Source organism: Varanus komodoensis, unplaced genomic scaffold (assembly GCF_004798865.1).
Source record: "Varanus komodoensis strain SLA01 unplaced genomic scaffold, ASM479886v1 scaffold15, whole genome shotgun sequence".
Taxonomy (NCBI): Eukaryota; Metazoa; Chordata; class Lepidosauria; order Squamata; family Varanidae; genus Varanus; species Varanus komodoensis.
This window is the reverse complement of record NW_025335440.1, coordinates 20,958,787-20,982,564: the sequence shown is the minus strand read 5'-3', so window position 1 is coordinate 20,982,564 and position 23,778 is coordinate 20,958,787.

Sequence of the window (23,778 nt, the reverse complement as noted above, 5' to 3'; positions counted from 1 at the left end):
CCCAGCCATTTTGTTTATTTATTATTCATCTGAGGAAGAGTTTTGATTAATTTGAACATCTGATCATGCTATCGTAGGGCACAGTTTGTCCTGATAAAAGCTATGACATAATTACTGCTTTTAGATTTTTGTTTTGTTGGACCAACATGGGTACCTGAAACTGTGCAGACTATGCTTTTCTCAGATGTATAGATTAAAAATGACATTCAGAATTACACACCATATATTCAGCCCCAGGGTAGCTTTTATACATGGATTCTTTCTTCTTTAAAACTAAAACAATGGACAGCAGTGGAAAGAAAACACAAGGTGATAAGAAAAAATATACTAATCCTGTTATGTCATGAGGTCTTCACAAGATGGTTGGATTATTTAGTTGGAGTGTTATGCCTTGATGTGGGTAAAAGGAGAAGAATGAAACCAAGCAGGAGGTCAACATGGCCATGAAACAGTGATTAAAGCTGCTTATATCTCTGTTAGCCAAGACACAATCAAATGAGCTCATTAAACAGTTTGAGTTTGAAAGTTGGATGAAATTGGATTTGAGAACTAGAAGCCAAGAGGAATATCAATTGCTAAGCATGCGCTCATACACACACACACAGAGGAACATACAATATTGGTCCAATGTTTTATAAGTTACATCAAAAGCAGTGTATCCTAATTCTTACCATTGTCTGTCCCATCACTTCAAACATTCGACTATAGAGGGAAGAGCCCTACAGATGCACAAAAACATCAACACTAGAAAAAAGATGAGCACTTCCTGATTTTTTCCCTCCACTCTCTTCCACTTGCACCAGCACAGTACATAACCCAAGTGCTGCAGGGCCAGCACCCAATGCCAATATGGGGATGGGAGTGCTGTCAGCCAAATCAAGCCAATTAAGTGAAATCGTAATGGCCTTCCATCACCCTCAGTGCTGAGAATTGTGGCGCTTGACTGCTTGTATCCCAGAAGCCCTAGACCAACTTGCTCTGCTTTGCTCTGCTCTGCTCTGCTAGGAGTCAGGAACACTTCAGATGGGGACGGGGGACTAGCAAACAAGGATCAGAAGTCATCCCATGGTGTCCTCCAGAACTTTTGGACTATATCTCCCAGTTATCCTGACCGTTGATTCTGCCAGCTGGGGCTAAGAGGAGATGGAGTCTAAAATACCTCAGGCGCACAAGGGAGGGGAAGGCTGTATCTAAATGCACCTCAGATCTGCAAGGGTTAACTTCTTTCCGGTTGCTTCCACTGGGTGGGCTCAGCTAGCCGTAGCAAGCACAGAGTCTCTTAAGGAACCCAGCCCCATGCTAGCAAGTGTGGCATCAATCACTCTGTTCATGCAATCGGAGTGTGAGCCTGGAGAATGGGAATTAATGGGGATCTCTGGCTTCATTTGATGTGGCAACTTGCTTTTCCACTGATAGTTCATATAAGGATTTGCTTCGGCTTGGCAGCTCAAACTAATGGAGTCTCCAATTTTACATGCCACTCTTGAGTGGATGCATCTAATCCTCAGTCATCAAATTAGGAATGCAGACAAGAAAAACTACCGATAAACAGGCTTGCAAATGGAATATATCACTTAATTGGACATATACGTGCTCTGCCACAAATCGTATGTAAAAGGAATGAGGAAATCCTAATAAAGCAACCCACTAATGGCCCAGAGCAGTTTAACCCATGAATGGCCCAGAGAAGACTTCCTCAGCTTGGCATTCTCATGTTGCATTATGACTCCCATCAAGGCCCATGCTGGGTGTAGATGATTAGAGTTGGATGATTAGCCAACATCTCTAGAGGGTATCAGTATGGGCAATTCACCCTATGCAGACCAAATGAAGAGGAGGAGGAAGAGAAAGGGAAGTGGGGTGAGCACATATGCTTGTAACCAGAAAGCATTTCCAAGGAGATTCACTCTAATCCTGCTTGGATGTTCTGGCAGGCGTGGTCCTGCAGAAGATGCACAAGAACATGGTGGTGCTCTTCCATAGCTCCTGTACGTGGCAGTGGCACTTTGGCACAGCCCTAGCCATGTATATGGTAATCCTAGCCTTTCTAATGGACTCAGGATGGTGGATTTTGTGTATCTTCCCAATATTACTGCAAGAGACTTTGTCTCAACGGTGGCCACAAATAAGCATCCTTTGTCTCTCCTGTGAATTCTGTAATGCCATGGCTATTATTACAACTGCATTCCAAGTTCACCAGAAATAAAAGTAATTGCAAATGGAGGGGCTGGCACCTTGCTGTCTGCCTTCTGCAAATATTTAACTCAAACTTTTGCCACCTAGCACTTTGCGTAATTAGTAGGTCAGTGGTACTTTTTCCACTACCCACAGGTAGTGTGTAATTATATCGGTGTTGTACTGGGACTGCAATCCTTCACCAGGATAAATGGACACCAGCACTGCTCTGATTATTGATTTTTCAGATAAGATTGGTCATTAGCCAGGATGATTAAGAGGGTCTGTACTGATGAACTCTCGTGGCATCTGACAAGCTTTGCAAAAGAACGATGCAGGGAGAAAACATGGGATGACTGGTTATGTCTAAGGATCATTAGGCCAGCTTGTGACAAGCTGCCACGGGGTCTCAGTCCGACATGGGGCAGCCCTTGAAGATGATTCAGAAACTGCATCTGGTACAGAATACTTGTGGAAGCTTAGATCATACCTAAGATCAATGGCTTAGATCAATGGCTCTTTACCTTAAGAGCCATTTTTGGAGGAAGAAAACATATTTATTATTGATATAAATAAAGAAATGAAATATTTAATTATGTTACTTTAATTGAATGCATTCACATATACACATTTTATGCAAATCTGTATCTTTCTTCTTTTATTCTATTTTTGGGTGGTGTGTTTCTCCTTTCCTTTTCTTTCTAGAAGATCCATATTTAACCAGTAAAACTGTGCATGACCTTTGCTTGCTCAACTTTTTATAATCAACAGTATCTTCTATAGCAGAGAACTGAAGCTAGTTGGAGCAGGACACTTACAGCTAGACAGTTCTTATAGAAAAATCCTTTATTACCTTTCACCTTTTCCTAAAGAGTGTGGGTAGCAGCCTTCCTCAGCCTAATGGCCTGTAGAGCTTTTGGATTTCAACTTCCATCAGCCTCAGCCAGCATAGTCAATAGTCGGGAGTACTGGGACTTATGCTCCATAACATCTGGAAGGCACCTGATTGGAGAAGGCCAGTGTATCGTGATTGTTCTCAGTTTCCTCCATATCCATCTCCTTCTACCTGGCCAGAGGAAGCTAGATAAGTAGACTGGATGGGAATCCTGAAGGCTGGGCCAAATAGCTAGCTGTTGGTTGCACTGAGCCAATCTGCAAAACCTCTTCACTGAGTGGGAGGAAGCAGCAGGCAGCCCTGTGGGACTCCCTGGAGATCTCTCTGACCACTGCAGGATGATGTATTTATTTAAGGAGTTTTTGTCGCTTAAGTGAAATATCTGTTTTTCCTCAGAATTGACCACAAAGGAAACTACTAATGATACAACTCTGAGGATGTTGTGCAACATCCAAGTGCTCCACCATGAGCTCTACTTGGGCAGGCTGTATTTTCCGAACTTGGGTTAACCCTCCCAGGAGAAAGGATGCAATAAAATTGTCATCTGAAGGCTGCAGATGATGAAGCGGACGAGTTTAGGGCTAGATTCCTACCAAAGTGGTGCAGTAGGAAACCTGTGTTGATTCATGTTTCCGTAGCTATCATTGCTGGCTCCTTTGCAGAAAGGAGAAGACGGATCCATCCCCTGTGGCAAGTGCCACATTGTCTCTATGTTTTTCCACAATATATGCATATCCTCCTTTTTCCTAAGGACCTTTGAGCGGTGGGAGAGGAAGCATAAATCACTAAGGCTTCCCCCCGAGTTGCTGTGGTAGAATGTCTGAAGTCACTATGGGATCAATCATATGTTTTTCTCTACTACAATGTGACTTCTGGAAGTTGTCATAATGACCTATGTGGATCCAAATCTCATGTCTTCTTTGCTCTTTGCTTTATTGATGCATTTCTGCCTCCCTGCACTTCGTTCTTTCCTTCTTTTGCAGCCGCATAATACAAAAGCCAGATCTTACATCCCTTTCTGAGGTAGGTTGCAAAAATTTATTCAGACCGCTACCTAAAACAGAATCTCTTCAGACAGTTTTTCTGTGTTTGGAAAAACTTCTGCTGGATTTAATTGCATTTTTAAACTATGTTTTTCTCTCTTAGTTGCTTGCTGTTTGCAACTGGAAAGAAACACATGATAGAAAATATGCAAATTAACAAATATACACTATGTGACTTGATCTTAGTATGTCACCTGACGTATTTTAAGAATAGATTTCAGAACATAAGTGCACTGGCACAGCAGACCAAAAAGTAGTATTATATCCCACTTTGCTTCCTCTTGTAAGGAAGCAAGGCAGTTTACAAGATGCTTCTTCTCGCTGTTGTATCTTAACAACAACAGACCTGTGAGATATGTTAGGCTGAGAGCCTGTGACTGGCACCCAGCAAGCTCCATGGCTGTATGGGGGCTAGGACCCGGCGCTCCCAGCTCCCCAGTCCAGCACTCTAACCATCACACCACACTAGTTCTTTAGCCCAGTATCCTGTCTCTCACAGTGGTCAATGAAATACATCTTATATATAAATCCTACGTACATTTTTTTCTTTCACCTACCTCCCTGCAATCAAATACACCTTAAAAGGAAAAGAATCCCATAGCTGTGGTTGTGCAGTTGCAACTTGGGAATCAGATGATCAGTGGCAAAAGAGGAGTCAGGTGGGACTTCTGCCCCTTCTTCTTTCAGTCCTCATAGCCATTCCTCTTTCCTGCTCTGCAGCAACAGAAGAATCAGCCCTGTACTTGCAGCTGAGAGGAACGGGTGGGAGAAATAAATTTTGCAGAGAAGAGGAAGGGTCGTTTGGTTGATGGGAGATCACATGCTTTGCGTGAAAAAGGTTCTGGGTTCCAAATCTATCTAGGGGGCCTGGGAAAGATTCCTGCCTCAGACACTGTCAGTCAGAGTAGACCAGCCTTCCTTGACTTCAGGCTTTCCCATTACAGTTCCCATAATCTCTAATGTCTAAACAGATTTTGGAAGAGTAGAAATGTTTCTGAGGTGAGCATTCAAAAGTTTCAAGGAGGTTAAACATGCCTTACATAACTAGCTTACTTTTTTAATGTTGTATTTCTATGTCCTATTTACCCTGTTGTATTTGTATGTCCTATTTGGGAGTCATATACAATGGCCTTGCCATTCCAGAGTGAATAAATAAAAATATTTGAAACCTTTGCAAAGAAAGAATTTCACTGTAATCACTGGAATTTTAGAAAAGCAGCAGCAAAGAACATAAAAATAGTCCTCTGGCTGGCAATACATCTGAATTGCTGGATAATTATGGATTAACCAATCCTTTGGGAAAAAGCATGAAACAAAAGATGAAAATAGCTTGCCAGGATCTGTGAAATTCATCACAGAGCAAATTCTTGTGGCTTCGCTGTAAAACTTCTGGAAATGACATGGAAGTGCTAACAGACCCCTTAATCTTGAGTGAGGCTACTGGGCACCTCTCTAATGATAACCGTAATGGCAGCCTGCATGGGTACAAGTGGTCCAGCTCTTCAGGTCTGAGCTGTTGCTCCCAGGGGGTTGCTGTCGAGCTCATTATTTTGTTCTTTTCATTCCGCTAGGGCAGCTCCAAGCCGTGACAGCAAATGGGGATAATTGAAGTGAAAGTGCTCAAGCCGGACTGCCCAATCTTCTCATAAAACAATCACTGGATTGTTCCGGGAACCGTTGACACAACAAAACCTTGTGCCGCCGATTCTGCCCCGTAATTAGCAAGCAGTTGCTGTCAGCCCCTGTCAACTGGGTTTTTGGACTATCTTCCCTTGCAATCAGGGAGAAGAAACTGCTTTGAGTGAAGCTGACAATTATGTAAAGGGAACTAAATGAATTTGGCTTACAGTTCACACTTAGCCCCCACAGATGGAATATGGGACCTCTGAGGCCCATTTCAAGGTCTCTGCTCCTTTGTACCTTCCTGGCTAAGTGCCTAATGAGGCACAGAGGAAGCAAATGCAGACCGAATTATTACTCTGCTTCTTATTGTCTCCCTTGTTCTCCTCCCCTCAGACCCCGCCGTCCCTCTTCCATGTAGGGAATCACCATGCTGCTCCACGCATTGCTATAGCCAAGTTCAGAGCCTGATCTTATCATCCAAAGACAACAAAAAACAGAAGTCTGCTCTCACAGGATTTCAAAGGAGGTTTGATACAATGGCATGTAAAGACAAAGGTCTCCTTATAATACGTAAAACAACCAATATGATTTCTGAAGCTGAAACATGAGACTATTTAAATGTACACAACATCAGGCATTTTCCATGCTCAGGTCCATTTCTAGTAGAATGGTTAGCAAAGACAGGAACTTATGCACACAATAGTCCAAGCATATTTTTCCTTAACTTTGTCTCAGATTTTTCTGCAGATTTTGATTCATTTACTCCCCAAACCTGTGACCATGTTTGACAGTTTACATACTTGTTTGCTAGAATTTGATAGTTGCATTTTGATGTTGACATACACAATGGTTGCAACATTTGACTTTTTCACATAGCCAATATACAATGAAATTTAGCTGGATGTGCTACTTGATAGCTGACACATGGCAGTCTTCCATTTAATAATTTTAGCTTCATAATGGAAAACAAAACAAAAATACTGTAAAAAAATGAGGTTACTCTAAAGGTCAAAGAGCTTTCTATGCCATGTCCCATATTCCCAGAAGTACTCCTGCATATGATTTGATATAATTCCTATAAGCCAGAAAATACAACCTGCATCAGTATTTGATAGCTGACATGCAATCATATTTGTTATTTGACTATGATGACTAAAAAGGTAATTGTACCTGGCATTTTTTGATGGTTGACAGCTTGTGGCATTTGATATTTAACATCAGACAAAAGCCAAACAAGCAAGAGGTTGCCAAGAAGTCTAAAGCACTTAGCACAGCCCTACCTCCTCTACAGGGCTGTCAAATTGGATATGGGATGTGGCACTTGTGTCTTTAGAAGATGTGTAGAAGGGAGAGCATTCCCACCACGGCACTATTATTTATTAAAACATTTCTATTACCTTCACTTTCTTTGAAATCACAAAGTTTCTGTGGTTGTACGTAGGAAGTTGCCACTGCAAAATAGAGCCCTTGTTTTATTAAGTATACGGTGTGTGGCAATTAGCAGGTGGTAGCTAAGCTATATTCTGGATTGTTTATGAGCAGGACCGTGGTGAAAGGGATGTGTCCAGAGGCCTTTCACGGTGCCTTGTGGAATGCTTCTGACTGCTGGAAAGGGACTTTGCCTTGTTTTTAGGTACCTCCTTTCCCCCCTCAGCTGAGTCATTGGGTTGAATTATTTCCCTACAGCAACACCACAGCTCCTGTAAGACTAAAATATCACACCTCCCCAAGCTTGTTATGCTTGGCACGAAAACAATTCCTGATCTCACATCTGGAATAGTAGCAAAGAATTCTGTACACTTACAGAGAAAATCTCTACTTTCACCCACACCTATCTGACCTCCACACTTGTCATTCTTCATTAAAAGCAATAACATTCTCATATATGTATGTATGTATGTATGTATGTATGTATGTATGTATGTTGTTGTTAGTCGCGAACTCGTGTCCAACCCATTGCGACCCCATGGACAACATTCCTCCAGGCCTTCCTGTCCTCCACCAGCCCCCAGAGTCCACCCAAGCTCACACCGACTGCTTCAGTGACTCCATCTAGCCACCCCATCTTCTGCCGTCCCCTTCTTCTTTTGCCATCAATTGTTCCCAGCAATAGGCTCTTCTCCAGGGAGTCCTTCCTTCTCATTAGGTGGCCAAAGTATTTGAGTTTTCTCTTCAGTATCTGGACTTCTAAAGAGCAGTCAGGGTTGATCTCCCCTAGGACTGACTGGTTTGATTGCCTTGCGGTACAAGGGACTCGCAGGAGTCTCCTCCGGCACCACAATTCAAGGCCTCAATCCTTTTGCGCTCAGCCTTCCTTATGGTCCAGCTTTCACAGCCATACATTGCAACAGGGAAAACCATAGCCTTGACTATACGCACTTTTGTTGGCAGGGTGATGTCTCTGCTTTTTAGTATGCTGTCTAGATTTGCCATAGCTTTCCTCCCCAGGAGCAAGCGTCTTTTAATTTCCTGGCTGCAGTCCCCGTCTACGGTGATCTTGGAGCCCAGGAAAATAAAATCTGTCACTACCTTCATTTCTTCCCCATCCATTTGCCAGGAAGTGAGAGGACCGGATGCCATGATCTTAGTTTTCTTAATGTTGAGTTTCAAGCCAACTTTTGCACTCTCCTCCTTCACCCATATCAAGAGGATCTTTAGTTCCTCTTCACTTTCTGCCATGAGAGTAGTATCATCTGCATATTGAGGTTGTTGCTATTTCTCCCAGCAATCTTAATTCCAACTGGTGATTCATCTAGCCCTGCCTTTCTCATGATGTGCTCTGCATATAAGTTGAATAGGCAGGGTGACAGAATACAGCCTTGCCAAACTCCTTTCTCAATTTTGAACCAATCAGTGGTTCTGTGTCCAGTTCTCACTGTTGCTTCTTGACCCACATATAGGTTTCTCAAGAGACAAATAAGATGGTCTGGTACTCCCATCTCTTTAAGAACTTGCCACAATTTGTTGTGATCCACACAATCAAAGGCTTTATGGTCTTTGGTCAATGAAGCAGAACTAGATGTTTTTCTGGAACTCCCTAGCTTTCTCCATGATCCAGCGTATGTTGGCAATTGGATCTCTAGTTCCTCTGCCTCTTCGAAATCCTACCTGTACTTCTGGTAGTTCTTGGTCCACATACTGCTGGAGCCTAGCTTGTAGGATTTTGAACATAACTTTGCTAGCATGTGAAATGAGTGCAATGGTGTGGTAGTTTGAACATTCTTTGGCATTGCCCTTCTTTGGGATCGGAATGTAAACTGACCTTTTCCAATCCTTTGGCCACTGTTGAGTTTTCCAAATTTGCTGGCATATTGAGTGTAGCACTTTTACTGCATCGTCTTTTAGGATTTTGAATAGCTCAGCTGGAATACTATCGCCACCACTAGCTTTTTTGTTGTTCAGACTTCCTAAGGCCCATTTGACTTCACATTCCAGGATGTCTGGCTCGAGGTCAGTGACCACCCCATCGTGGTTATCAGGGACGTTAAGCTCTTTCTTGTATAGTTCTTCTGTGTAATCTTGCCACCTCTTCTTAATCGCTTCTGCCTCTGTTAGGTCCCTGCCATTTTGGTCCTTTATCATGCCCATCTTTGCATTAAATGTTCCCTTCATATCTCCAATTTTCTTGAAGAGATCTCTGGTCCTCCCTATTCTATTGTTTTCTTCTATTTCTTTACACTGTTCATTTAAGAAGGCATTCTTATCTCTTCTAGCTGTTCTCTGGAATTCTGCATTCAATTGTTTGTATCTTTCTCTTTCTCCCTTGCCTTTCACTTCCCTTCTTTCCTCAGCTATTTGTAAAGCTTCCTCAGACAGCCATTTTGCTTTCTTGCATTTCTTTTTCTTTGGGATGGTTTTAGTTGCTGCCTCTTGTACAGTGTTGCGAACCTCCATCCATAGTTCTTCAGGCACTCTGTCTATCAGATCTAATTCCTTAAATCTATTTGTCACCTCTACTGTATATTCATCAGGGATATGATTTAGGTCATACCTGAGTGGCCTAGTGCTTTTCCCTACTTTCTTCAACTTAAGCCTAAATTTTGCAACCAGAAGCTCATGATCTGAGCCACAGTCAGCTCCTGGTCTAGTTTTTACTGACTGTATAGAGCTTCTCCATCTTTGGCTGCAGAGCACATAGTCAAACTGATTTCTGTGTTGACCGTCTGGTGATGTCCATGTGTAGAGTCGTCTGTTGGGTTGTTGGAAAAGAGTGTTTGCAATGACCATTGTATTCTCTTGACAAAATTCTACCAGCCTGTGCTCTGCTTCATTTTGTACTCCAAGGCCAAACTTGCCTGTTATTCCGGTTATCTTTTGGCTTCCTACTTTAGCATTCCAATCCCCCATGATGATAAGGAAATCATTTTTTGGAGTTAATTCTAGAAGGTGTTGTAGGCCTTCATAGGACTGGTCAACTTCAGCCTCTTCAGCACCAGTGGTTGGGGCATAGACTTGGACTATTGTGATGCTGAATGGTTTGCCCTGCATTTGAACAGAGATCATTCTGTCATTTTGGAGATTGTATCCCAGTACTGCTTTTCCTACTCTTTTATTGACTATGAAGGCTACTCCATTTCTTCTGAGGGATTCTTGCCTGCAGTAGTATACCTGATGGTCATCTGAATTAAATTCACCCATTCCTGTCCATTTTAGTTCACTGATTCCTAAGATGTCGATGTTCAGTCTTGTCATCTCTTGTTTGACCACATCCAGCTTGCCTTGATTCATGGATCTTACATTCCAGGTTCCTATGGAGTATAGCTCTTTGCAGCATCGGACTCTTCTTTCACCACCAGATACATCAGCAACTGAGTGTCCTTTCGGCTTTGACCCAGTCGCTTCATTCTTTCTGGCACTACTAGTACTAGCCCTCTGCTCTTCCCCAGTAGCATATTGGACACCTTCCGGCCTGAGGGGCTCATCTTCCAGCGTCATATCTTTTTGCCTTTTGGTACTGTCCATGGGGTTTTCATGGCAAAGATACTGGAGTGGGTTGCCATTTCCTTCTCCAGTGGATCACATTTTGTCAGAGCTCTCTGCTATGACCTGTCCGTCTTGGGTGACCCTGCACAGCATAGCTCATAGCTTCATTGAGCTACGCAAGCCCCTTCGCCACAACAAGGCAGTGATCCATGAAGGATATATATATATATATATATATATATGAATGAGAGCACAAGAGAGAACACACAACTTCGATTCAATCCAACCCTGTGTCTTGCACTGCTACATGGCAGGCAAACATTCAACAGGTGCAGCTTATCATCTGTACGTGTCCATGCCAAGAGTAGTATTGCCTAATTACTATTACACTACTGGAGACACATGCAATAGTTTCTATTTATATTTGAAAAAGAAAAGCCACCATTTCCCCTTTTCCCCAGTCACTCGGGGTGAACTGCCTCCCTCACTGTTTGTTTTTGTTTGTTTGTTTGCACTGAGCACAGCCTAACACAGGGAGGGGGCACTTGGGAGAGTGCAGGATCCATCCCATTCCTGCTGCCACTGGAACAATTACTGAATGGCTGAATGGCTGACAAAGTCCCATGGAAAAGCCATGTCAAAACCGCCACATCCCCTGGGGAGCCTGAGGCTGCTCAGACATGGCAGCCACCTTCCTCTTTGCTAGGTGGCCGCACCAGGGGGCTAACCAACTTGAAAGAGGGGAGGAAGACGAAGGGGAAGATCTCCTTCACGCTCCTCCCGCCATGCACAGGTTGTCTGCAGTCCTCAGAATCTGAAGGCTTGTAGGCCCCCCACTGGATTGTGTGCTAAGCCAACCATCACTATCTATTTTAAGCAGTGAGGGGCTGCTGAGTCCCCCACATTTCCCTGGGTCAATGGGACATGCAGTGGGATGTTAGGGTTGCCTGCCTTTCTCCAATTCTGCTTCCGCTCATTGGCTGTTCTTTATATGAGTCATTCCAGATCATGCACTTCTTTTACGAATCCTGAACCACAGGGAAGGCTGCTGCCCCCTACATCAGTGAGGCTCCTCAGCTATTACAGCTTTTCTCTTCTGATTTTTAGGAATTATCCATGATGTGAGCCTGTATGGAGGATGAGGTTCATGAACATTATTACATTTCTATATCGCTCATAGCCAGAGCTCTCTGGGTGATTCACATCTAAGTCACCCATCCAGATTTCAACCAGACCCAACCCTGCTTAGCTCCTCTCAAGCTCCTGTAAAACTGGAAAGAAAATCTGCAATGCATGTAAGGAAGTGAGACCTTCAAACTCAACAGATTCACTTGATATGCTTCAGCATTTTTCACAGTGGCAGTGGAAGAGTTCAATTTTAGTTTGAACATTCAGTTCTAATTACTTGTAATGGGTTGGATCTGGACTTAGTCAGACTAATAGTAGTAGAGCTATTAGCTATTAGCAACAGTGGGATTTAAGTTAACTATACTTAGCTCACATTAATTTCCAGCAGGTCTACTCTATGTATAACCAAGGGCACCATCCTAAAGGAGGGGCATGTTATGAGTTGTAGTTCTTTTTGCTGTCTAAACATGCATATGGTTGTTGTGCTTTAAATCTAACCTGAAGATTAGAATATCAGACAATTTACTGCGCCCCTTGCCTGGCAAAGGAGCCAAGAGCAGGGTATCCCTCTTTCTCTGCAAGGCCTTGAGGTGACAAGGGCAAACACACACACACACACAGAGAGAGAGGGAGAGGGAGAAAGAGAGAGACCACTGTCTGGTTTCCTATTGTTAACAGATTATTCTTAGAGGCTGAACTACTATATCCAAATATGGGTAGGAAAAGGAGAGGGTGAAAGATGGAGAATTCCTTTAATCCGTCTGTGCTCCCGCAAGGCAAACCCAGCTTTGAAGGAAGTCACAGTCTCTCATGACAATGCCAGCCCTCTCTCTCCCCAGTAGTTAGCGCAAGTCTTGGAGCCACGACTGTTGCGAGGAGGAAGCACCGCCCTGCGTGCTGAGTCTGTGATTAGCCATGTGAAAGGAACACAAAGAAGGCTGTGATGCTGGCAATGGATTTCACGTGGGTGTCCTTTGCTCAAATACCCCAAAGGAAACCATAGCCAGCATTGGCTGGGCTGAACTAAGGCCACAATTTTGTTGAACTATGGGAGGCTACATGGTGTGTCTGTGGGCATCTTACAAATGATGCAAGTTTGTGATTTCTTTATTCATCTTGCCCTACACTAGGGATAGATGATGTTCTCATTTTTGCTTTTGTTCAGTTTCTCATTGTTCCAGCCTTATGCCCATTTCTTCTGGTTTCCATAGCAGTGTTGATGTTTTTCTTTTTAGAAGTCCGCGTGAACATACTGAAACCCTGTGATGCTTCCTCCTACTATATGTTTTTTGCTCACAGTGTTGCCTAATGTGTGCATTTTTGCAAGCAAATTCCTCTGATACATGCATTTTTGCATGTTATTTTCCACTGATGCATACTTTTTTGTATACATTTTCCATCAACAGACTCATTTTGTATCTATTTTCAGATTGGAGAAGAGCATTGCAAAATTCAGAAAAGTGCAAATATCAAAGCATAATTGTGTTTCACTTTAAATATTGGCTCAAGAAGTGATAATTAGGTAAACATGCATTAAACTGCAAACCAAACCAAATTCTAGCCCATACACACAAAGGTGTGCTGAGAAAACCAGATGGTCTTGCCACGCTTAGCTGAAAAAAGCAAACTCTGTTTTAGGCATAATTAGGAAAGTAAATGAAAATAGAGCTGCCAGTGTCATGTAATCCTTCTACAAATCTATGGTGTGACCACACTTTGAATATTATGTAGAGTTCTGGTCACTGAAACTAAAAAAGGACATTACAGAGTTTGGTAAAAGTGCAGAAAAGGGCAACTAAAATTATCAAAGGGCTGGATAACTTGTGTGTGAAAGACGGTTGCAATGCCTCAGACTGTTTAGCTTAGAAACTGGCTCCATAAAGGGAGCCACAGCTTTGCACTCAGAAGAGCCAAGCAAGGCTGCCATGGCCAGAGCAGTTTAGAGGGCTTTCATTTCAAGGGTTGCCATGAACTGGAGATTGCACACAACAGTGGAGAGTGACATGATAGATGTATACAAAATGATGTAAGGTGTGGAGAAAGCTGATAGGGGTTTTTTTGCCTGTCCCTTTCCTATGTTCTAGAACTCTGTGATTCTGTGAAGCCAAGTGGTGTGAAATTCATATAAAATGAAGTTTTCTTTACAATTAAACTATGCAATCCCCTACCATAACTTGCAGTGCTGACCACTAATTTGCTCGGCTTTAAAAGGGGGATTAAAAATGAAGGCAAAGACTGTTGATGGCTGCTAGTCCGGATAGCTTTAAGCTACCTCTAGTAGCAGATGGTGTGTGCAAATCTGGACCAGATGCTGGGGAACATGGGTGGGAGACTGCTGTTGCACTCGTGTCCTGTTGTGGGTTTTCCAGGGGCAGCAAGTTGGCCTCAGTGTGACCAGGACTAGATGGATCCTGGCCTGAGTCAGCAGGGCTCTTTTTATCCGCTGTGCTGCTGGGCTGGTTGATCGAAAGGTCACAGGTTCAAATCTGCACAACGGGGTGAGTTCCCGTTGCTCCGTCCCAGCTCCTGCCAACCCTGCAGTTCGAAAGCATGCAAATGCAAGTAGATAAAAAGGTACCACTTCGGTGGGCAGGTAACAGCGTTCCGTGCACTTCGGTGTTTAGTCATGCCGGCCACATGGCCATGGAGTCTGTCTGCGGACAAATGCTGGCTCCCTCGGCTAGGAAACGGAGATGAGCACCGCCCCCTAGAGTCAGGCACGACTGGACTTAATGTCAAGGAGAAACCTTTACCTTCTTTACCCTTATGGACATGAGGCTTCAGGGCTACAGGCAGGTTCCTGCATCACCTCTCCTACGACAGCATACCAGGAGGGTCTGATGTGGGTGGGGAAGGTGGGCAATTTAACAGGCAGGCAATGCCTTGGCGTTCCAGCACTGCATTCAGTGGGCAGTCTCCAACAAAGTCAGTTGTGCTTACTTAAGAGGTGTCTAACCCAACACTAATTATGTTAGCTGTTTAAACATGCATAAGATTGTACCATATATGTGCTAAAATAGGAATGGGGGAATCTGTGGATTTTGGTTTCACTCAGTTTTTCAGTTTCCTGGCTGTAAGTTAATGGTGTCCCATTCCTGCATCAACTTCCAAACTGGGCAAAACAGAGAAAAAGTATTCATGTGAAGTATTCATTTTCGTATGAATACTTGTATACAGTGTTGCCATTTCTCCAAATATGCACATCTTTATATGCCATTTTCTTAGAGTGCACACTTTGGGCAGGCCATTTTCTCCTAATATAATGCATTTTTGCATAGCTTTCCTTAACACACAGTTTGCTGCATCTTTCTGAGTTGAGCACTGCATACAAAATTCAGAGGACTACAGATTTCTAAGTGCAAGTTCATTCTAGTTCACCTATTGACTGAGAATTTTGTAAATTTTTTACAAAAACTCAGGCCAAACAAAAGTTTCTACTAAAGTGGTTTCAGTCCTACTTCCAGACAGGGGGAGAACCTGGATTTCTGCGGATAACACCCTGTCATGCTAACCAGCAATGCCTGGAGAAGTGAGGCATCGAAACATGGACCCAATAAGTTACTGCAGAAAGAGACCATATGAATCAGGTGATGGAGGCTGTAGCTGGACTGAGAATACGAGATCAAGCCAAGTGGAAATTCCATCTTGTATGAACAATCTGGGAAACTTTCGGCCAAATAGTTAGAATTCAGGGCTGAACTTGTAAAACCAAGTTTTCAGAGTTACTAACAGTAACTTATCCAACACCAGTAATTTCTGTGATGCAACAGCGTGGTGATTTCCACTTGGGCACAATGGTAGTTTTATTCTGCAGGGAATTCCATCACATCACAATCTGAAAAATGAGCTCCCAGGCACACTAGCCTGTAGCATTGGATCAATATTTTTTCTAACAAATATTTGGGAATATTTTTAACTCCTGAGTCTTCAGTGAGTGGTACATTGTGAAAAAGAGGAAGAAAGCTATAATGTTTTTAAAGACTGCTGGCCAAACATATTTTACTAATACTAATATAATAAATTGGGTTCTCTCTTAAATAAAGAACAAAAAGAAAAAAATCCCCAGGTCCCTGTGCTAGGTATTAGCCTTTGGTTTCCAGTTACTCAACCTTTTTACAAGTCGTACAGATCTCATAAACTTTGAATGTTGCAGTAAAAATATTTATAGGGCAAGTCAAAGAAAAACATAAAATTGTGTTTGAGACGGTTCATCATGAGTCACATTTTTTAAAAAAAAAAACCTAAACACATTTGCCTTCTCTCTTCTAAAACTGGGAATTCCTTGATCCCATTTAAAAATGAGAACTATTTCAACAGAAGGGCTCAGACATGTTTTAGTCTTTTCATTAGCATTTCCTCTTTCAGGGTTATTAATACATACCTTGGGAAACCCTTAAAATGGCGTTAATTGAAAGTGACAGCTGAGCTACTATGATGCTATCGCACAATATTTATGGAGTAACTGCAAAATACCGCTTGGCAGAGCCAGATGGCAATTCAGTCATTCCACCCTGGGCTCAACTGACATCAGGTCAGGAGCAAGAGAAGGCCAGGCCCCTGGAGCCTGGTTCACACATGCACGCTCAGCACTTGATCGGGTGACGACTGGCACAGAGGAATCGGCCATCACAGATTAAAATGTGGCAGATTAGCGGCTGGATCCGGATGTAGTTGCATGCAGAGACAACCCAGGGGAATCACTGTGATTTAAGTTAGATCTTTAAGTCCCATTGATTTTGGTGGGTCTACTCAAAGTGTGCTCAAGTCTGGATCCACGATGCATTTCCAAAAAAGAGAAAAGAAGGACATAGATTTGCTTCCAATTTGCTTACGCTGATGTATATGTGCTGATGCAAGTTTAGAAGTATTTACTGTCAGTAAAAAGGGAACAGAGATGTCACTACAGGGGGGAAATCTGGGACCAGGTTGCCTGTTTGTGAGAGCTGCTCACTCTACCATCTAGTACTAAGTGGAGCTTTAGGGCTCCTGCTGCCCTCCTTTCTCATTGCATTTCTTCTCTTTAAAACAGACTTGGATGAGATGGTCCTTCGAATCGAGCTCACGTTCCAAGAGAAGACTCTAAAGTGGGCCCCCCATCACAGGTAGACATTGCAAACCATCTCACCTTAGTGCCTTTCATATAATCAGTTGCCCTCCATTGCCAAGTATCCACTATCCCATACCAAGTGATTACATACTGATCATTTTTGTATCAACCAGGCCTGCATCTGGGACAGAGCTTCCCAAAAAAGTTATTGCTTGAAGGGGGCATCCTCCACTCTGGCTGCATAGCTTGGACTTTCATTGCCTCTGACACATCTTGCCAGTGTCTCTCTCTTGCAGCATCCTGATTATCATTAAATTTCTTAATAGGTATCATTATTATTTACTGAGATGCTGGCATACTGAAAATCAAAGTTCTGGCCTCCAATGCCATCTTTATTTGGGTTCAAAAGAGTGTTTTGTATTTTGGACCTCAGACCCTACTTCTGCTTCATACATAGAATCTTGGCTTCTTGGTACTTTTTTTTTTCAGGACAGGGTTTAACAGGGTAGTGTTAGCCATTTCAAGCCATTTTCAAGCATGGGACCGCCCCCCCCCCACATGGTAGCCATTTTGTGGAAGAGCCCATGACAAACTCCAAATGTGCCATGGACCGCTAAGGTTAGGGGACTATACCACATTGAGTTTCAGTGTGCCCTACACAGGCAAACCTTCGGATTGTTCCTTAGGGAACGGAGAAATTCTGGACTGGGAAACTTGCTGTACTGCATTACAGCTATCAAGGGTAGAGAAAAGGAAGGGGGGACGCATGACTGCGGAGATCGGGGTACTGACCTCCAGCACAGTGCTTCTTCTTTGGAAAAAGGAGCAAAATCTTATTATTCTTTTTATCACATTTGATTCTTGCCCTTCCAAAACGCAGCTCAGCATGCACGCACAGCTCCACGGCTGAGGACGTGCCTTGCACAAATTCCATTTTGGAACTGGGGGCCTGTGCCAGCGGTGGGTGGGGTTGAAGACTACAAAGTGACTGTACCCCAGATGGGCTTGCCCATGCTTTCTGGGGATAATGCGGCCTGTAGTCCAACACTATAGTCTTAGAGGAGTCAGTCCTAGGGGAGATCAACCCTGACTGCTCTTTAGAAGGCCAGATACTGAAGATGAAACTCAACTACTTTGGCCACCTAATGAGAAGGAAGGACTCCCTGGAGAAGAGCCTAATGCTGGGAACAATAGATGGCAAAAGAAGAAGGGGACAGCAGAGGATGGGGTGGCTAGATGGAGTCACTGAGGCAGTTGGTGTGAACTTAGGTAGACTCCCGGGGATGGTGGAGGACAGGAAGGCCTGGAGGAATGCTGTCCATGGGATCGCAATGGGTCAGACGTGACTTCACAACTAACAACAACAACATAGTCCGACACATCTGGAGGTAGCAGGACAGGGAAGGCAAGTGTAGTCAATACCAGGCTTGGTACATCTTTGGTTGGAGTCTGTGACATTCAGCTTCACTTAAGGCGCACAGCACTCACGTCAGACAGGATCCAGACTGGGTACATACAGCTGAAGTGGTGGGAATGGACCTCTTTCCCTCCTGCTCCTCAGGGTGGCCCCTCCATCCTTCAGAAAATGCCACATAGAGGATGGAGGACTCTACTGAATGAATGAGTTGGGGCACAGGGCTGGGGGATATGGGAAGACACTGAAAAGTAGGTGGAGGTGCCTGTGGGAGCATCCGTAGAAGTCAGAGCTTGGATCCAAGCCAATTCCTATAAGTTAAGCAGAAATGGCATACAGAAAAAGCGGTGACCAGGTGACCTGTGCATCTGTTGAGGGGCCACATCAAGGCCTCAGCCACTCTCCCTGCCTAGAGTTCTTCAGCAGGATGCCAGTCTGGGCTGGACAACCTTTCAAACAGAGCGGGCTTTCCTGATTTGACACCATCCAAGCATTTTGGGATGCAGCCCTAGACTATAAGGCCAGTTCTAGCCAGTATGGTTGATAGGAATTTTAGTCCAAAATTTCTAAAAGGTGTCAGGTTAGGGAAGGCCAAAAGAAAGCATGCCTTAAAATAGAGGACTGTCCTCTGTAAAGTTGGCCTCATCGGCCTCTTGAGCCAGAAGCAGACTTCAGGTGGCTGTCTCTCTTTTCAGTTCTTTACATTCACATTTCGACCAAAATTAAGTCCAAGGGCATTGTCTTTTAACTGCTACATGAAGAAATAGGCCCAGTAAATAGCTTCTTTGCAAAGTCAAGTAGCTGCTGGAAGGAGTTACAAGGACGTTTTGTGAGCTGTGATTCCCGCAGGACTAAAACAGAGTGGTGTTTCTTTTCTTTTTTTAATCTTTCATCTCTGCTTGAAAGCACGAGGAGCAAATAAAGTGGCTGTCCCCAAAGCAAACAGCCAATCTTGGGATCTCTAGTAATGCCATATTCTGGTAGCCATTAATGCAAATAAGAAAGCTATTGAGACAAAACAATCACACAAACAGCCGTAGTCGGCTTGTATGAATCTTAGGACTTCAAAGCAACCAATCTTACTGGATTAAGCTACATCATAAAAGCAAATTCTGCACTGGAAGAACAGATGTGCCAGGGCCCAAGCGGTCGCAACCTTTAGTGCATGTAAATAAATACACCTGGTATTGGCTGCAGATTTGGACCATGACCCAAAGGGCTGAACTGTGAGTGTCTCTGATGAAGTCAGCTGCACAGCCATATTAGAAATATTTGCACCGGTTTATCTCAGTCCAGCCCAAATAATCTGGCTGGGTAAGGCATAAACCTATTTTTCTCCATGAATGTAATATCTGCAAAGTTCTTCAAAAATTTACTCACATTTGTATACTATCAGTGATGAAAATGTATACCAAAGGTAACACGTTTTTATAAAGCATTTTCATTGCTTTGTCAGGGCTACCTCAGTGAAACAAACCAGAAACCTGTAATCTATTACAAGGATTATGGGGCTCCTCGCGTTAGTCCGGCAAGTATGTCTCTCGCAGCACCCAAACAGTTTAGCCTAGTAAAAGACATTGCATCTTTTGTTCACACAAGCTTGCAGCTCTCGCCAAATGTGTTTTCACAGAGAGAAATGTAATGGATGGGTTTGCTGTTTGACGGGAAGGAATCTGGACATGTTCTTCAGTCAGAATAACAAACGGCTGCCAGAAGGGGGAACTGCCTAGTTCACACATTGGGGTGGATCCCAGTTTAGACCCATCAAAATCAATGAGACTTCAATTACCATATATATCAGGATAGAAGATGACCCTTGAAACCAAATATAGCTGAGCAAAAATTGGGGGTCATCTTATAGGCCCGACATCCATAAACAGCCCAAAATATTGACCTTGTCTTATACCTGAGTCATCTTATACACTAATATATAAGGTATTTTCCTGAAACATACTTCCTAGTTGCTTGTTCCACACATTATTACCATATGTTGTTGTTAGTTGCAAAGTTGTGTCTGACCCATCGCAACCCCATGGACAACATTCCTCCAGGCCTTCCTGTCCTCCATCATCCCCTGGAGTCCACCTAAGCTCACACCAACTGCTTCAGTGACTCCATCAAGCCACCTCATCCTCTGCCGTCCCCTTCTTCTTTTGCCATCTATTGTTCCCAGCATTACGCTCTTCTCCAGGGAGTCCTTCCTTCTCATTAGGTGGCCAAAGTATTTGAGTTTCATCTTCACTATCTGGCCTTCCAAAGAGCAGTCAGGGTTGATCTCCACTGACTGGTTTGATCACTTTGCAGTTCAAGGGACTTGCAGAAGTCCCTTCCAGCACCACAATTCAAAGGCCTCAATTCTTTGGCGCTCAGTCTTCCTTATGGTCCAACTTTCACAGCCATACATTGCAACTGGGAAAACCTTAGCCTTGACTATACGCACTTTTGTTGGCAGGGTGTTGTCTCTGCTTTTTAGTATGCTGTCTAGATTTGCCATAGCTTTCCTCCCCAGGAGCAAGCGTCTTTTAATTTCTTGGCTGCAGTCCCTGTCTGTGGTGAACTTGGAGCCCAGGAAAATAAAATTGTCACTACCTCCATTTCTTCCCCATCCATTTGCCAGGAAGTGAGAGGACCAGATGCCATGATATTAGTTTTCTTGATGTTGAGTTTCAAGCCAACTTTTGCACTCTCCTCCTTCACCCGCATCAAGAGACTCTTTAGTTCCTCTTCACTTTCTGCCATGAGAGTAGTATCATCAGCATATCTGAGGCTGTTGATATTTCTCCCAGCAATCTTAATTCCAACTGGTGATTCATCTAGCCCCGCCTTTCTCATGATGTGCTTTGCATATAAGTTGAATAGGCAGGGCGACAATATACAGCCTTGCCGAACTCCTTTCTCAGTTTTGAACTAATCAGTGGTTCCGTGTCCAGTTCTCACTGTTGCTTCTTGACCCACATATAGGTTTCTCAAGGGACAAATAAGATGGTCTGGTACTCCCATCTCTTTAAGAACTTGCCACAATTTGTTGTGATGCACACAATCAAAGGCTTTAGCATAGTCAATGAAGCAGAAGTAGATGTTTTTCTGGAACTCCCTAGCTTTTTCCATGATCCAGCGTATGTTGGCAATTTGATCTCTAGTTCCTCTGCCTCTTCGAAATCCTACCTGTACTTCTGGTAGTTCTCGGTCCACATACTGCTGGAGCCTAGCTTGTAGGATTTGGAGCACCACTTTGCTAGCATGTGAAATGAGTGCAATGGTGTGGTAGTTTGAACATTCTTTGGCATTGCCCTTCTTTGGGATCGGAATGTAAACTGACCTTTTCCAATCCTTTGGCCACTGTTGAGTTTTCCAAATTTGCTGGTATATTGAGTTTAGCACTTTTACCATATATATCAGTATATAAAACATCCCTCGAAGCCAAAAATAGCAAAGCAAAAATTGGGGATCATTTTACATGCCCAACTTATGACAAAGACCAGAAAAACCACCCAAAATATTGCGCTTGTCTTGTATGTGAATTGCCAAATCTGTTGCATTCTAGTAAGATAAAAGCAGAGCAGATCTGGGCAGTTTCTCTTGGAGGCTGCCGTCTTACAGTGAAATAAAAGTCCAATAAATACCTAACATAAATAAATAATATCGCTGAATTCTAGATCAATATGCTATTTCTGTTGCCACCCCGGCCTAATAATGCCCAGGAATTATACACAATCCGAGGCAATCTGGAAGAATACAATGGTAGCCAAGAGGAAACACTGCCAAATCAGCTCACAAGGACAGTGCAAGGAAGGAAATGAATGTCAGCAACTAATGTATGTCTTGCAAAGAAGCAGGGAAATGTAACGGTTTTTAAAAATAAAAAGCATAGGATGGTTTTTCATGGCCAGCCCACCCTTCCTCCTCTGCCTCTACCTTTCCCTCCAGCATCCCCTCCCTCAAACGTCTCGTCCTTTCCTTGGTAAGCCTGAGGATGGGTCTGCATCTCATTTTTGTTTAGGTTCAGCTCCCATCTGCAGCATCATGCGGCGCATTTTCATTGTCATGAACTTCTTGGAGAGAAGATTTTCATCCAGGGGAAAGAAAAACAGGGGGAAATAAATAAATAAATGAATAAACAAATGGCGGAGAACCATGTCTGTCATAAACGCCGTGACGTCTGCAGCGGGAGCCAGGTCCCTCCTAGGAACTTGCAGTGCAAATCAAACATGCCATTAGCTTGTCAGGCTTGGCCAAGTGAAATAACAAGCAGCTGCCTGGTGCTGCCAGACTGAAATGGAAAACTGTTGCCCCTTAACAGAAGATTTCCTCAGAGAGGATTAGGCACGAGGGCCAGCACAGACCTGGTTATTCATGAAACTGGTGTCACCGGGAGGTCAATGCAGGGCCCTGCTTAAAACCATCAAACTGTCTTCAGGAAACTCGGCCTGACTTCTGAAGCCAGAAAATGCAACAGCCTGTGCAAGTTCTGGGTGAGTGAAGTCTCACAACCACATAGCCAATGATCAGGAATGCTGGGAGTTGTAGTGCAGAGGAGCTGGCCGAACACAAAGGCTCGCATCTTCAAGGCCTCTGCTGTTCCCCCATCAGAGGGTTCTTTAAGCCAGGCTGGGACTGGGCATCCTTTCAAATAGAGACCTTCCTTATGTGAAGTAGGTCACATGGCCAGCCAGCAATTTTGGGGAGAGAACTGAAGGAGTGTGGCCATGGATCGAACTGGTTGACTTTGGACCAATCATAGACTCTCAGCACAACCTACCTCACAGGGTTGTTGTTGTGAAGATAAGATTGAGAGGAAGAGAATTATGTAAGCTGCCTTGAGTCCCTTAGAAATAAAAAGGCAGGATATAGCTATGATAAATAAATAAATAAACAAACCTGGTGGATGAATATAAAAATCTTTTCAAATAGGCAATTACACAATGGGGCAATAAATACTAAAGCAATGCAAAGTCGGGTCTATGGCTGCCATTGCCACATGATCTGATAGGATTCTTTGTGAAGCACACATTAGCAATTAAAAACTGATGCCTTTGCATTTTATTGGACCTCCAAGTGGCAGAGTGGAAAATTGTTTTGAAACGGCCACAGGAATCCTGCTGCCTTTGGGAGTACTGGGCCTGTGTTTTCATTTTATTCAGTCATTTGATGGATTCCGCAACTGTCTAAGCTCCAATTAGTACTAATTTTCTCAGATTTCAGCAGGCCATGTTGGAAAACAGGCCTTTAATTTGTGTACCCCAAAGGGTCTAAAACATATAAGACAGAGCATCTGATACAAGCATCAGCTGCACCGGGAGCAAAGGAAGAGTCCAGCTGCAGGGTTTTGCTGTGCATAGAGAAGGGCGTATCTGGCGACTTTGCATTCATATTCATTTTTTAAAACCCAAGTTCTTGCTTTCCCATTGTGAATTTAAGTGCATTACTATTAAAAATGAACTGAAACAAAATGTTCACCTATTTGCACCAAATTTTCCACCAGGGAAAAGACTGTTAGGCCTCCATGCCATATACCTGTCCAAGAGGAAGC